This window comes from Gobio gobio, assembly GCF_949357685.1.
Source record: "Gobio gobio genome assembly, chromosome: 8".
Taxonomy (NCBI): Eukaryota; Metazoa; Chordata; class Actinopteri; order Cypriniformes; family Gobionidae; genus Gobio; species Gobio gobio.
The window spans coordinates 10328906-10337665 of NC_137114.1; positions in this window are offsets into that span (position 1 = coordinate 10328906).

Below are 8760 nucleotides of genomic sequence, written 5' to 3' on the forward strand. Positions count from 1 at the left end.
ACTGGTGCATGCCCAATGTCTGTAGGGCCCTTTCAGTTTCCCCTTCCAAATCGAGCAAAATTCTGTGAAGTCATTCACCGCCTCTAGGTCTCCATAGGATCAGCTCCTCCTGCTGCGGATCTTGTTGCCTTCTTTCAGTAGATGCCCTCAGATATCGTGGTGGAGTGAAGCCATTCGTGAACACGAAAGCTTTAACATACCCTATCCCTAAAGTTGTTGAGCTGTTGCATCCGTCCGTGTGCCCAGCAAGGTATGCAGTGGCGAGATGGCTCGCTGGGCCCTACCACCTTGGTGAGAGCTCGCTGGGACCCGGGGGGTACATATGCCTTGGGCGGGCCGTCAGGCTTGTGCTTGCTAAGGCAGCACATATACTAAAATTGGATCGATACAGAGAAGATTAGCATGGCCCCTGCGAAAGGATGACACGCAAATCCGTGAAGCGCTCCATCTTTTTGCAGCTGAGATCAAGCCTGCTTCACAGGACTAGATGCGTCCCCTCCTGCCACTCTTTATTTTCCTTTGTGTTCTCTTGTGTCAAGAACTGGTGCATGCCCAATGTCTGTAGGGCCCTTTCAGTTTCCCCTTCCAAATCGAGCAAAATTCTGTGAAGTCATTCACCGCCTCTAGGTCTCCATAGGATCAGCTCCTCCTGCTGCGGATCTTGTTGCCTTCTTTCAGTAGATGCCCTCAGATATCGTGGTGGAGTGAAGCCATTCGTGAACACGAAAGCTTTAACATACCCTATCCCTAAAGTTGTTGAGCTGTTGCATCCGTCCGTGTGCCCAGCAAGGTATGCAGTGGCGAGATGGCTCGCTGGGCCCTACCACCTTGGTGAGAGCTCGCTGGGACCCGGGGGGTACATATGCCTTGGGCGGGCCGTCAGGCTTGTGCTTGCTAAGGCAGCACATATACTAAAATTGGATCGATACAGAGAAGATTAGCATGGCCCCTGCGAAAGGATGACACGCAAATCCGTGAAGCGCTCCATCTTTTTGCAGCTGAGATCAAGCCTGCTTCACAGGACTAGATGCGTCCCCTCCTGCCACTCTTTATTTTCCTTTGTGTTCTCTTGTGTCAAGAACTGGTGCATGCCCAATGTCTGTAGGGCCCTTTCAGTTTCCCCTTCCAAATCGAGCAAAATTCTGTGAAGTCATTCACCGCCTCTAGGTCTCCATAGGATCAGCTCCTCCTGCTGCGGATCTTGTTGCCTTCTTTCAGTAGATGCCCTCAGATATCGTGGTGGAGTGAAGCCATTCGTGAACACGAAAGCTTTAACATACCCTATCCCTAAAGTTGTTGAGCTGTTGCATCCGTCCGTGTGCCCAGCAAGGTATGCAGTGGCGAGATGGCTCGCTGGGCCCTACCACCTTGGTGAGAGCTCGCTGGGACCCGGGGGGTACATATGCCTTGGGCGGGCCGTCAGCTTTGTGCTTGCTAAGGCAGCACATATACTAAAATTGGATCGATACAGAGAAGATTAGCATGGCCCCTGCGAAAGGATGACACGCAAATCCGTGAAGCGCTCCATCTTTTTGCAGCTGAGATCAAGCCTGCTTCACAGGACTAGATGCGTCCCCTCCTGCCACTCTTTATTTTCCTTTGTGTTCTCTTGTGTCAAGAACTGGTGCATGCCCAATGTCTGTAGGGCCCTTTCAGTTTCCCCTTCCAAATCGAGCAAAATTCTGTGAAGTCATTCACCGCCTCTAGGTCTCCATAGGATCAGCTCCTCCTGCTGCGGATCTTGTTGCCTTCTTTCAGTAGATGCCCTCAGATATCGTGGTGGAGTGAAGCCATTCGTGAACACGAAAGCTTTAACATACCCTATCCCTAAAGTTGTTGAGCTGTTGCATCCGTCCGTGTGCCCAGCAAGGTATGCAGTGGCGAGATGGCTCGCTGGGCCCTACCACCTTGGTGAGAGCTCGCTGGGACCCGGGGGGTACATATGCCTTGGGCGGGCCGTCAGGCTTGTGCTTGCTAAGGCAGCACATATACTAAAATTGGATCGATACAGAGAAGATTAGCATGGCCCCTGCGAAAGGATGACACGCAAATCCGTGAAGCGCTCCATCTTTTTGCAGCTGAGATCAAGCCTGCTTCACAGGACTAGATGCGTCCCCTCCTGCCACTCTTTATTTTCCTTTGTGTTCTCTTGTGTCAAGAACTGGTGCATGCCCAATGTCTGTAGGGCCCTTTCAGTTTCCCCTTCCAAATCGAGCAAAATTCTGTGAAGTCATTCACCGCCTCTAGGTCTCCATAGGATCAGCTCCTCCTGCTGCGGATCTTGTTGCCTTCTTTCAGTAGATGCCCTCAGATATCGTGGTGGAGTGAAGCCATTCGTGAACACGAAAGCTTTAACATACCCTATCCCTAAAGTTGTTGAGCTGTTGCATCCGTCCGTGTGCCCAGCAAGGTATGCAGTGGCGAGATGGCTCGCTGGGCCCTACCACCTTGGTGAGAGCTCGCTGGGACCCGGGGGGTACATATGCCTTGGGCGGGCCGTCAGCTTTGTGCTTGCTAAGGCAGCACATATACTAAAATTGGATCGATACAGAGAAGATTAGCATGGCCCCTGCGAAAGGATGACACGCAAATCCGTGAAGCGCTCCATCTTTTTGCAGCTGAGATCAAGCCTGCTTCACAGGACTAGATGCGTCCCCTCCTGCCACTCTTTATTTTCCTTTGTGTTCTCTTGTGTCAAGAACTGGTGCATGCCCAATGTCTGTAGGGCCCTTTCAGTTTCCCCTTCCAAATCGAGCAAAATTCTGTGAAGTCATTCACCGCCTCTAGGTCTCCATAGGATCAGCTCCTCCTGCTGCGGATCTTGTTGCCTTCTTTCAGTAGATGCCCTCAGATATCGTGGTGGAGTGAAGCCATTCGTGAACACGAAAGCTTTAACATACCCTATCCCTAAAGTTGTTGAGCTGTTGCATCCGTCCGTGTGCCCAGCAAGGTATGCAGTGGCGAGATGGCTCGCTGGGCCCTACCACCTTGGTGAGAGCTCGCTGGGACCCGGGGGGTACATATGCCTTGGGCGGGCCGTCAGGCTTGTGCTTGCTAAGGCAGCACATATACTAAAATTGGATCGATACAGAGAAGATTAGCATGGCCCCTGCGAAAGGATGACACGCAAATCCGTGAAGCGCTCCATCTTTTTGCAGCTGAGATCAAGCCTGCTTCACAGGACTAGATGCGTCCCCTCCTGCCACTCTTTATTTTCCTTTGTGTTCTCTTGTGTCAAGAACTGGTGCATGCCCAATGTCTGTAGGGCCCTTTCAGTTTCCCCTTCCAAATCGAGCAAAATTCTGTGAAGTCATTCACCGCCTCTAGGTCTCCATAGGATCAGCTCCTCCTGCTGCGGATCTTGTTGCCTTCTTTCAGTAGATGCCCTCAGATATCGTGGTGGAGTGAAGCCATTCGTGAACACGAAAGCTTTAACATACCCTATCCCTAAAGTTGTTGAGCTGTTGCATCCGTCCGTGTGCCCAGCAAGGTATGCAGTGGCGAGATGGCTCGCTGGGCCCTACCACCTTGGTGAGAGCTCGCTGGGACCCGGGGGGTACATATGCCTTGGGCGGGCCGTCAGGCTTGTGCTTGCTAAGGCAGCACATATACTAAAATTGGATCGATACAGAGAAGATTAGCATGGCCCCTGCGAAAGGATGACACGCAAATCCGTGAAGCGCTCCATCTTTTTGCAGCTGAGATCAAGCCTGCTTCACAGGACTAGATGCGTCCCCTCCTGCCACTCTTTATTTTCCTTTGTGTTCTCTTGTGTCAAGAACTGGTGCATGCCCAATGTCTGTAGGGCCCTTTCAGTTTCCCCTTCCAAATCGAGCAAAATTCTGTGAAGTCATTCACCGCCTCTAGGTCTCCATAGGATCAGCTCCTCCTGCTGCGGATCTTGTTGCCTTCTTTCAGTAGATGCCCTCAGATATCGTGGTGGAGTGAAGCCATTCGTGAACACGAAAGCTTTAACATACCCTATCCCTAAAGTTGTTGAGCTGTTGCATCCGTCCGTGTGCCCAGCAAGGTATGCAGTGGCGAGATGGCTCGCTGGGCCCTACCACCTTGGTGAGAGCTCGCTGGACCCGGGGGGTACATATGCCTTGGGCGGGCCGTCAGGCTTGTGCTTGCTAAGGCAGCACATATACTAAAATTGGATCGATACAGAGAAGATTAGCATGGCCCCTGCGAAAGGATGACACGCAAATCCGTGAAGCGCTCCATCTTTTTGCAGCTGAGATCAAGCCTGCTTCACAGGACTAGATGCGTCCCCTCCTGCCACTCTTTATTTTCCTTTGTGTTCTCTTGTGTCAAGAACTGGTGCATGCCCAATGTCTGTAGGGCCCTTTCAGTTTCCCCTTCCAAATCGAGCAAAATTCTGTGAAGTCATTCACCGCCTCTAGGTCTCCATAGGATCAGCTCCTCCTGCTGCGGATCTTGTTGCCTTCTTTCAGTAGATGCCCTCAGATATCGTGGTGGAGTGAAGCCATTCGTGAACACGAAAGCTTTAACATACCCTATCCCTAAAGTTGTTGAGCTGTTGCATCCGTCCGTGTGCCCAGCAAGGTATGCAGTGGTGAGATGGCTCGCTGGGCCCTACCACCTTGGTGAGAGCTCGCTGGGACCCGGGGGGTACATATGCCTTGGGCGGGCCGTCAGGCTTGTGCTTGCTAAGGCAGCACATATACTAAAATTGGATCGATACAGAGAAGATTAGCATGGCCCCTGCGAAAGGATGACACGCAAATCCGTGAAGCGCTCCATCTTTTTGCAGCTGAGATCAAGCCTGCTTCACAGGACTAGATGCGTCCCCTCCTGCCACTCTTTATTTTCCTTTGTGTTCTCTTGTGTCAAGAACTGGTGCATGCCCAATGTCTGTAGGGCCCTTTCAGTTTCCCCTTCCAAATCGAGCAAAATTCTGTGATGTCATTCACCGCCTCTAGGTCTCCATAGGATCAGCTCCTCCTGCTGCGGATCTTGTTGCCTTCTTTCAGTAGATGCCCTCAGATATCGTGGTGGAGTGAAGCCATTCGTGAACACGAAAGCTTTAACATACCCTATCCCTAAAGTTATTGAGCTGTTGCATCCGTCCGTGTGCCCAGCAAGGTATGCAGTGGCGAGATGGCTCGCTGGGCCCTACCACCTTGGTGAGAGCTCGCTGGTACCCGGGGGGTACATATGCCTTGGGCGGGCCGTCAGGCTTGTGCTTGCTAAGGCAGCACATATACTAAAATTGGATCGATACAGAGAAGATTAGCATGGCCCCTGCGAAAGGATGACACGCAAATCCGTGAAGCGCTCCATCTTTTTGCAGCTGAGATCAAGCCTGCTTCACAGGACTAGATGCGTCCCCTCCTGCCACTCTTTATTTTCCTTTGTGTTCTCTTGTGTCAAGAACTGGTGCATGCCCAATGTCTGTAGGGCCCTTTCAGTTTCCCCTTCCAAATCGAGCAAAATTCTGTGAAGTCATTCACCGCCTCTAGGTCTCCATAGGATCAGCTCCTCCTGCTGCGGATCTTGTTGCCTTCTTTCAGTAGATGCCCTCAGATATCGTGGTGGAGTGAAGCCATTCGTGAACACGAAAGCTTTAACATACCCTATCCCTAAAGTTATTGAGCTGTTGCATCCGTCCGTGTGCCCAGCAAGGTATGCAGTGGCGAGATGGCTCGCTGGGCCCTACCACCTTGGTGAGAGCTCGCTGGGACCCGGGGGGTACATATGCCTTGGGCGGGCCGTCAGGCTTGTGCTTGCTAAGGCAGCACATATACTAAAATTGGATCGATACAGAGAAGATTAGCATGGCCCCTGCGAAAGGATGACACGCAAATCCGTGAAGCGCTCCATCTTTTTGCAGCTGAGATCAAGCCTGCTTCACAGGACTAGATGCGTCCCCTCCTGCCACTCTTTATTTTCCTTTGTGTTCTCTTGTGTCAAGAACTGGTGCATGCCCAATGTCTGTAGGGCCCTTTCAGTTTCCCCTTCCAAATCGAGCAAAATTCTGTGAAGTCATTCACCGCCTCTAGGTCTCCATAGGATCAGCTCCTCCTGCTGCGGATCTTGTTGCCTTCTTTCAGTAGATGCCCTCAGATATCGTGGTGGAGTGAAGCCATTCGTGAACACGAAAGCTTTAACATACCCTGTCCCTAAAGTTATTGAGCTGTTGCATCCGTCCGTGTGCCCAGCAAGGTATGCAGTGGCGAGATGGCTCGCTGGGCCCTACCACCTTGGTGAGAGCTCGCTGGGACCCGGGGGGTACATATGCCTTGGGCGGGCCGTCAGGCTTGTGCTTGCTAAGGCAGCACATATACTAAAATTGGATCGATACAGAGAAGATTAGCATGGCCCCTGCGAAAGGATGACACGCAAATCCGTGAAGCGCTCCATCTTTTTGCAGCTGAGATCAAGCCTGCTTCACAGGACTAGATGCGTCCCCTCCTGCCACTCTTTATTTTCCTTTGTGTTCTCTTGTGTCAAGAACTGGTGCATGCCCAATGTCTGTAGGGCCCTTTCAGTTTCCCCTTCCAAATCGAGCAAAATTCTGTGAAGTCATTCACCGCCTCTAGGTCTCCATAGGATCAGCTCCTCCTGCTGCGGATCTTGTTGCCTTCTTTCAGTAGATGCCCTCAGATATCGTGGTGGAGTGAAGCCATTCGTGAACACGAAAGCTTTAACATACCCTATCCCTAAAGTTATTGAGCTGTTGCATCCGTCCGTGTGCCCAGCAAGGTATGCAGTGGCGAGATGGCTCGCTGGGCCCTACCACCTTGGTGAGAGCTCGCTGGGACCCGGGGGGTACATATGCCTTGGGCGGCCCGTCAGGCTTGTGCTTGCTAAGGCAGCACATATACTAAAATTGGATCGATACAGAGAAGATTAGCATGGCCCCTGCGAAAGGATGACACGCAAATCCGTGAAGCGCTCCATCTTTTTGCAGCTGAGATCAAGCCTGCTTCACAGGACTAGATGCGTCCCCTCCTGCCACTCTTTATTTTCCTTTGTGTTCTCTTGTGTCAAGAACTGGTGCATGCCCAATGTCTGTAGGGCCCTTTCAGTTTCCCCTTCCAAATCGAGCAAAATTCTGTGAAGTCATTCACCGCCTCTAGGTCTCCATAGGATCAGCTCCTCCTGCTGCGGATCTTGTTGCCTTCTTTCAGTAGATGCCCTCAGATATCGTGGTGGAGTGAAGCCATTCGTGAACACGAAAGCTTTAACAAGATTCAAGATTCAAGAGTTTTATTTGTCACATACACAGTTATATACACAATATACAACTGGCAGTGAAATGTAAACAGGTCCGCTCCATGGACAGTGCAAATAACAGTTACAAGAAATTAAATAGAAATAGAATAAAATTAGAATAAAAAGTATTAACATAAGTAGAATTATAAATAAATCAAGTAAAAGATAAAAATAGGAAATAAGATAGAAATAAAAATATAAAAAATATGTGGATATGATAAGTGAGATAAACTGTAGACTTAAAAATAAGTGGTTAACATAAAATATATAATATGTATATATAAAGAAGTATAATGTGCAAGGTTTATTACAGGTTGTTACGCAGTAACAATAGGGACGTAAAGTGCAGTGCAATTGCAGTATGTGGATGTTAATGTTAAAAGACTGTATGTTTATGTGTGTGCGTGGGTGAAGTGAGTCACGTGACTGAGTTCAGGAGTCTGATGGCCTGGGGGAAGAAACTCCTCCTGAGTCTTTCAGTCTTTGCCATCAGGCTACGGAAGCGCTTACCAGATGGCAGAAGGGTGAAGTGAGAGTTTGCAGGGTGATTAATGTCTCTGATGATTTTAGTAGCTCTACCTCTGCAGCGTTTGGTGAAGATGTCCTGCAGAGACGGGAGAGCTGAGCCTGAGATGCGCTCGGATAAGCGCACCACTCTTTGCAGGGCTTTGCAGTCGTGACTGGTGCTGTTCCCGTACCACGCTGTGATGCACTGAGTCAGGACACTTTCTATCGCCCCTCGATAGAAAGTTTTCAGGATGGCTGGTGAAACCCTGAATTTCCTCAGCTGGCGCAGGTGGTACAGTCTTTGCCTGGCTTTTTTCACCTGTGTCTGGATGTGTGTAGTCCAGGTCAGATCCTCGGAGATGTTCACACCCAGGTATTTGAAGCTGCTCACTCTCTCTACCGGTGTCCCGCTGATCATGAGAGGGGAGTATGACCGATGCTGTCTCTTCCTGAAGTCCACAATCAGTTCTTTGGTCTTGTTAACATTCAGAGAGAGACAGTTGTCCTGGCACCATGATGTCAGTTGCTCCACTTCGTCCAAGTATGCCGTCTCATTGTTGTTGGAGATGAGACCCAGGACAACAGTATCATCAGCAAACTTGATGATAGAGGTGGAGCTGTGTGTGGACAAACAGTCATGGGTGTAGAGAGAGTAGAGCAGGGGACTCAGCACACAGCCCTGTGGAGCTCCAACACTCAGGGTGATGGAGGTGGAGGTGAACTGGCCTACTCTCACCGCCTGGGGTCTGCCAGTGAGGAAATCTTCAATCCAGAGGCAGAGAGAAGAATTCAGGCCTAGATCCAGGAGTTTGTGTGTTAGCTTAATGGGAACTATGGTGTTAAAGGCTGAGCTATAGTCAATAAATAGCAGCCTGACATAGTTCCCACTTTTGCTGTCGATGTGAGTGAGGCAGGAGTGAAGGACGTGAGAAATGGCATCTTCAGTCGATCTATTGGGACGATAGGCAAACTGAAGAGGGTCCAAAGTGTCAGGAATGGAGGAGCAAATGT